The following is an 8,514-nucleotide window of genomic DNA, read 5'->3' on the forward strand; positions in this document are numbered from 1 at the left end:
TATTATACCTGAAGATAAATATTCCAACTAATTGGGGATTCGAATTGTAACAAGGTTTTAATACTTTGTTTAATGAATACACCAGGTTATCGACTGCGTGTAAACCAAGGTTTTACTACTTTGTTAACAATTACACCAATTACCCTTGAATGTAATTTCACCCCTGTTTTAATTATTCTAGTGGCTATTAATCCATTCCCGTGTCCGATTAAATGAACGATTATTCGTACATATAAATACCCCGCCCATCGTGTCCGATCGAGTGTATATGGTAATTTATAGGGACGCCCAATTGTAAATCTTTATATTAACATTAACAAACTTTCATTTAGTTAAACAAATATAAAGCCCATTAATAGCCCATAGTCTAGTTTCCACAAGTGTCGTTCTTTTATCCAAACCCCAATTATGGTACAAAGCCCAATTACCCAATTTTAGTAATTAGCCCAACATCATGATTACTTCGTTTTAAATAAGCATAATAATAACTTAGCTACGAGACATTAATATAAAAAGGTTGAACATAACTTACAATGATTAAAAATAGCGTAGCGTTACACGGACAGAATTTCGACTTACACCCTTACAACATTCGCTAACATACCCTTATTATTAGAATTATAATTAAAATTAAAATATAAAATATAAATATAATTATATTTACGTATGAAGAGGAAGAGAAAAAAGATGATTAAAACTCGGCAGAAAACTGGCTTTTTATAGGACCTGACCAGCAATCTCACACCATGCGACTCGCATGATTTTGTGCTTCTGGCCATGCGAGTCGCATGGCCACCCTGGATCCAGCCAACTACTTTGTTTTCTTCTTGCCGACGTAATATAATAATAATAATATATATAATATATAATTATATATAATTATATATATATTATATTATATTCTTGTGCATAGTAGACTAGATATTTTTGGTCCGTTGCGTCGGGCGTTTCTTCTTGGCTCAGGTCCCGGTTCCGGATTTTCGGACGTCTTCGCGTATTATTTTATATCGTGTACTTTGCGTCTTGTAACTTGTACTCTTGTCATTTTGAGACGTTCCTCATCAATATTTTGAACCTTTTTAGTTGTATCTTGTACTTTTTAACTCTTTGGACCTTTTTGTCTTCAATTTGTCGAATCTGCTTTTTATCTTCTCTTTTTAAAATTTAAACGAATATCGCTTGTAAATCGAACAATACCAACTAAAATCTTGTCTTTCTTTAAGGAATAATGCTATGAAATATATGTTCGTATTTGGCATTATCAAATATTCCCACACTTAAGCGTTGCTTGTCCTCAAGCAATATTGTCTTGAAATACTAGAATCACTTCTTTATTCTTCACACTTTGTACATCAGTGATTTCTATACGGCGGTATAAACAATGGTAGTAACGATATGGTTTACAGTCCCACATGACTATAAAAATTTAGATCCATTAAGGAAATTGGATCTTTATGAAAACATTTGATCTTTTGAAATCTAGTTTTTACCCTAGATTAGTTTTCCGGAATAACCCTTTACCGGTGTTTTGCAAAATATTTTTGTGGGTTTGGTGGGTTTTAGATTTGAAAATTTAGCTCAAAACTTGCGGTTTTGTGTCACCCACTTGCTAACCTTGTATTTGGAAAGCAACACGTCCAGTTTACTTGTTCCGTATATTACCTTTCGGTAAACTACCGTCCGGTTGTAAAGGAAAGCGTTGAACAAGCAACTGTTAAGGCAATGTCCCGTGACATGCTTTTGATTATGGTCTATAACGTGTCGGACACAATTACTATCCTTGGTAGGAGCAATAGTAAAGCTCACCCTTATAATTTGTCGGTTTGGCACAAGGTCCTGTCTTTGACCATGCTATGCAACCACCGTTCTTACGGTTGACACCCGATTTAGTTCAGGTGACCTAATGAATTCCAGGTGAATTCCTAGGATTTTACGTTCAATGGTAATGAACGCATTGAAAATAGGGTTTTCAGAAAACAATTCGGTTTGTAATTTTGATCAAAATATTTTCTCGTTTAAGCTTTGAGTTTAGATATCATTGAATTCCATGAGTTTGAATTCTCAATCTTTAAGGTCAATCTCTAGGATTGAGTAATATCAGTCTTAAAAGCTGATTTTTAATCTTTAAGGAGATTATCCTTTCTGGGGATCTGATTCATTAGTCTTATCCAGCTAATTTGCATGGTGCCTCCCCATTGTACGAGATAAATCCTTCTCATGGTTAGGATAAATCTGACCACTTGGCGACCCTGTTTAATGCTGAGGTCCGTGGATTTCCTGCTGATTTTAGAAATGACTTTTCTAGATTTTTCGTCAACCTACAGCTGGTCTGGACGACAACTTCATGACCTAAATCAAGAAGCGCGTGTCTTTTTCGGAAGACTTTACTTCCTTTTAATGATGGAATTGATTCATCGTGTAGATCCATCTCTTCTTTTCTTTCATTGGGTAAAACAGTTTAGTTTAGTCCAAAGCAAAAGTATTTTCAGTTATTTGTTACAGATATATGTGACATATGTTTAAAATAACTTGGTAAATTTTCCCACACTTGGCTTTTTATTTTTCTTTTTATCGTCCTCTATTCCATTTTAAATGAATTTTAACATTTTAGTTTGTTTCTCAATTTATGTCCTTTCCGAGGTAACAATAAATTCGGTGTCAAAACCTAGTTTTATCGTTCATAAATATGTATAAACATGATTTTAATTCATTTAATTGAAAATTTTGAAAAATTTTACTAGAATTGGGTAGTCAGTATATAAGACTAGGGCTGTTCTTTTTTTTTATCAGAGAGCACTAGATTCTAATACAACTACTGCTTTACTAGTATTTTTAATGGTAACCAAGTGTATAAAGTAAAAATTTTTAAAATCCGAAAGAATTTAACCCCTTCTCACACTTAAGATCTTGCAATGCCCTCATTTGCAAGAAATCAGTAACAATTTAAATTATTGAGGGTGATTTGTGTGAAAATGATTAAATTTTTACCAAAGTTTCCAAATATATTGGCGTTTGTTTGCTGAATGATAAATGGTGCACGTCATTTGTTCATTCCGTCTTGTTGTTATTTCACATACATTTTGCATCATTGTCGTCAAAATTACTTGCTTTTTCTGAACTTAATGCCAGTCTTTGAAAACGCGTTGTTTTACCCTGTTTTGTGCATAAAAGAGAATACATACAATACAAATATAATCATACATGCAATTTGAAATGGAACTTTCGCATCCCACTTTCAAACTATAAGAAAAATATTAGTACACAATAATAATAAGAATATCAAACATTACATAAACATAATAAAATGTTAAGTGTTTAAAATAAAAATAAAAATATAAATTACCAACTTATCTCTACTGATCAGGAGGTGGGTTAGGAGGATAATTAGGATAGGGATCCCAATTCATGTTCGCGTCCGGGTTCCATGGCTGATTATAGGTGAACTGGTATGCTGCGTCATAATCATATGAATCATAGGGTGGTCTCATTTCTGGCTGATGTGCGGGATAGTATGCGGGTCGGGTCGGATAATACATCTCGCCAGGCTGCAACTGGCTTATAATTTGGCGCTGATGATAATCCCATCGGCCATGCTCTCGTTGCCGGGAATGCTCGTAGTCATTCCGGCGTTGCCATGCCTCGTACTGCATATGCCTATCATAGTTCGTCATGTATTCATCCTCCATACGAATGCCTAAATCAAGAGCAGTCTCCCGAACAACTCCTATAATGTTGTTCGCCTCCTCCATCTCATCATCCGAACCTCTCTCTACCTGTCGCTGAGGTCCCTCGTATCGATATACCCGACCACGTCTCATCAATAATACCCTTGCACCGTGATAAAGGTTTGAACTTATAGTTTCACCTCCGTCCTCTATTTCGTTCATTGGACCCCCTTGGTGCTTATCTACCCCTAAATACTCTCCAATGAGAGTAATGAAAATATCACCACCTATAATACTCCCCGATTTCATCCCCGAAACTACATTAGCGAGATAATAACCAACACAATAGGGAATGTTAACGAAACTCCTCGGGTCTCTAATACACTTGAGGTAGAACAAATCGTTTACGGTCAATTTCTCCTTATTTCTTCCCCTTTGTGTAATTGTGTTTGCTAAGAATCTATGAATCACCCGGAGTTCAGCTCTGTCTATATCTAAGTATGTATGATTTCCACTGGCGTGAAATTCATTAAAGTGGGACATACGCCTCCAGACAGCGTTAATATCAAATTCCCTATCTACCCTTTCTCCTTGGGCAATCAAGCTATTACAGTCGGGGCTCAAAAGTTCAGCAGGGGTGTAAATCTGTAAGGCCCTAGCTAAATCTATCATGGACATTCTGTACATGCGTCCACCTAAAAGAAATCTAATAAAGCTTCTATCATCTATCCTCCTAACATCACTGTTTAACTTAATAGTACTAAGTAATTCTATACACCATTCCCTATATATGGTTCTACGAATGGAAAATAGGCGCATCCAATCGTTAAACTGAGAATTACCATACCTTTGCACCAATAATTCCCGAATCGGTTCGGCAAGGTCAACTGTTTCCAAAGGTACCCAGTCAATTGCCCTTGGCATTTCAACAACCTTAAAGTAGAGAATGTGCATGTTCTTTTGATAATCTGGATACTCTATCCAACACCGATCAAATCTCAGATTTGGGTGTAACTGATCTTCATTAATGTCTAAGCTCAGAATCCTTTGATGTGGAGCGAATTGACGAAACTGATTCATGAATAATTGATCTTGATCGTGATATGGAATATGTTGCTCCTCCTGTTCTTCTTCTTCTTGTTGCATATGTTGTTCTTGTTCATGAAACATTTCCGGTTCGGGCTCTGGTTGCCTAGATGATGATGCTCCTGAACCTCCAGTATCGGCTTTCTGTAAAACACATTAAACACAAAAATTGTGCATCCAAATATGCATTAGTGTTAGCAAAATAATAACTTGAAACAATTATGATGACATGTTCAATTCATAACACATTTTATACACATTTTATTAACAATAACAATACTACATTTTTACATACGAAAATGTATACAATGTTTTATCACATTTAAACTCTTAAACATGTCAACAATAATCATTATAGCAATTAAACACTTGTTACATGGCATTCAAATCAAACTAGTGCTCATTTTCATATTTTTGTCAAGTCTACACTTTGTCAAATAAGCATATACGAAAAATGTACATCAAGTTCATAAGCATTTATCTTAAATAACATGCCAAAATAATCACTACTAGCAATGAAACAAGTTTCAAATGGCCTTTATATCAAATTATCCAAGTTCATGAATTTTTAGACTTAAAAAGTCTACTTTAATTCTCAAAAACATGTTTAGGCTCAAAGTTTGGATCAATTAACTACCTAAACATGTTACACTACTTAATTTAGCAACAATTCATGACAAAAATCGGCCATAACCTGTTTATATCAAAAAGCCCCAAATTGCTCAAGAACACAAACCCTAGATTCTTAAAAATTTGAAGTTTTTAGCTTCAATTCATGTTAAATAGCTTCTATCTAGGATATACATGCATAATATAACAACAATTTAGCTCTAATTACACCTAAATTTAACAAAATCAAAATATAAAATTTCTAGCTCAAGAACACAAAAATTCGAATTTAAAGAGATTAGGGGTGAAATCTTTACCTTTCTCCTGAAGGGGTTGAGACTACTGAATCTAGGCATGATTATTGTGAAATTTTTGCAAGAAATTTGGTGAAAATTGGTGAAAAATTGAGAGAGTTTGGAGAGTTTTCGTGTATGTGTGTGTGTGTTATTGTGAGAGACAGAGCAGATTCGGCTGAGCTTTTGATCCTGTCCAGTTTTTTATGTCCATGCGAGTCGCATGGCTTCCTGCCCATCCCCATGCGACTCGCATGGGATGTAATTTCTGGATTTTTTTAATTTTTTTTTTTTTTTTTTTTTATAAAAACCTTATACTTTTAAAACATAAAATTTAATAAAATTTTAAAAATTTTGTTTCTTTTTTAAGACGAGGTCGTTTCGGGACGATGCCCTAGTCCGTCCCTCGACAAAATTTTAAAATTTGTCTTTTTGTAGCGATTTTTTTTAAAAGCTAAGATTTTTGGGTTTTTTAATGTTTTTGGCATACTTTAAATCAATAAGATTAAAAATAATGATAATAAAAGTTCTCGTCCCTCCTTCGGGTAAAGCAATTTCGGTTCAAAGACCTAGTCTTCAACTTACGACGAATTTTAAAAATCATATTTTTAACTTAATGAGATAAAGTAAATTTTTATTTTTAAATTCACACAATTTAAATATAAAATTCAAAATTAATAATTAAAAATTAAAAATTCACACCAAACTTAAAATTTGAAATGCATAAAATTTAAATTTCATATTTTAAAAATTAAAAATTCACACCAAACTTAATTTAAAAATTCATAAATTCATATCAAACTTATATTAATTTTTCAAATATTTACAATTTTAAATATATTGTTTTTACAAAGTTTACAATATTAATTTAAGATTTAAATATTAATTTTAAAAACATGGTAAAAATAAAATTAAAAATCTTTTTGTCTTTTTATCCCACTTTTATCAATCAAATATTATCAAAAATATGCGCCCCTCTTTTCGGTAAAGTAATTTCGGTTCCAAGACCTAATTTAACTCATGACGAATTTTTGAAATATTTTGGGTTGATTGATTAAAGATATTTATACCTTAAGAATAAACGTTAAATTTCGCAGTGATGTAATAAATTTTTGAATGATATCAATAATTTCGGTCGCCAAACCTAATTTTATTTAATACCAATTTAATACTTTTTAGCGAACAAATTAGCGTTTATTATCAAAAGGTTAAAAATAAAAATAAAAATAAAAACTGTACAGACATACCTGTGAAATAGATTTCTTAGTTATATGATCTATTATATTCATAAGATAGTCGGTTTAATTGGTTTTCCATGGCTGCATAGGCGTAACCTCGAGCATTCATTGTCTTTTCTTCTAAACATGTGAACGGTCCGTCTCTGCATAAAGTAACAAATTCGGTATTTGAATAGGTTTGATTATTTGAACATTTACCTCCATGTGACCATTTTCCGCATTTGTGACATTTTTCTAGGTGTCGTGCTCTTCTTTTCGCTGCGGATTTTGATTTTCCTTTACCAAATTGTAACTTATTATCTTCGCATCTGGATCCTTTTCTAACTCCGTCCATTCTTTCTCTGATTACTGATACTATTTCACTCGGGAGTATGTCATTATTACGTTTAGTGATCAAAGCGTGTAGCATTAGACCATGGTTTAGTTCACAGGCAGTCTTCATTTTGTAAAAACCTAAAAAAAATAAAAATTCAGAATGGGGGGAGAAGACTAGTTCTTTAGGGTCTGCTAGGGAAAGACCATACGTGTTCCATTTTCGAGAACTACATGAAAACAGACAATCTAACTCTAACAGAAATACATATTATCCTTTAAAGACTTGATTCTCCCCACACTTAGTTAGCTGTGGTATCGAAATTGTGATTAACTTCGTTCTTGACTTCCATCGGACCATGTATGTAATGTTTAACTCTGTGACCATTAACTTTAAATTCAATCCCATTTGAATTTATTAATTCTATCGTTCCGTATGGGAAAACTCTTTTGACTATGAATGGTCCAGACCATCTTGATTTCAATTTTCCAGGAAATAGCTTGAATCGTGAATTGAAAAGAAGAACTCTGTCTCCTTCTTTGAATTCTTTTGAACTTCTGATTCTTTTATCATGCCATTTCTTCGTTCTTTCTTTATAGATTAACGAATTTTCGTATGCTTCATGTCTTAATTCTTCTAATTCGTTTAGTTGACTTAATCGTAGACGTCCGGCTTCATGTAAATCAAGATTACATGTTTTCAAAGCCCAAAATGCTTTGTGTTCAATTTCTACTGGAAGATGACATGCTTTTCCATACACAAGTCTAAAAGGTGTGGTTCCAATTGGAGTTTTGTAGGCTGTTCTAAAAGCCCAGAGTGCATCCTCCAATTTAATGGACCATTCCTTCGGATTTGATCCTACGGTTTTCTCTAGAATACGTTTTAAAGCTCGGTTTGTATTTTCAACTTGTCCACTTGTTTGTGGATGATATGCGGTGGAGATTTTATGAGTTACTCCATATCTTTTAAGAACTTTATCAAGTTGATTATTACAGAAATGAGTACCCCGATCACTTATTAAAGCTTTCGGTGTTCCAAACCTTGCAAAAAGACGTTTTAAAAAGTTGACTACAACTCGTGCATCGTTAGTTGGGAGAGCTTGTGCTTCCGCCCATTTAGATACATAATCAATGGCTACGAGTATATATAGATTATTATGAGATTTTGGAAATGGACCCATAAAGTCAATACCCCAAATGTCAAATACTTCACATACTTGGATGACATTTTGTGGCATTTCATCACGTTGACTTATTTTTCCGGCCCTTTGACATGCATCACAGGATTTGCAAAGAAGGTGTGCGTCTTTG

This window comes from Rutidosis leptorrhynchoides, chromosome 4 (assembly GCF_046630445.1).
Source record: "Rutidosis leptorrhynchoides isolate AG116_Rl617_1_P2 chromosome 4, CSIRO_AGI_Rlap_v1, whole genome shotgun sequence".
In the NCBI taxonomy this organism is placed as follows: domain Eukaryota; kingdom Viridiplantae; phylum Streptophyta; class Magnoliopsida; order Asterales; family Asteraceae; genus Rutidosis; species Rutidosis leptorrhynchoides.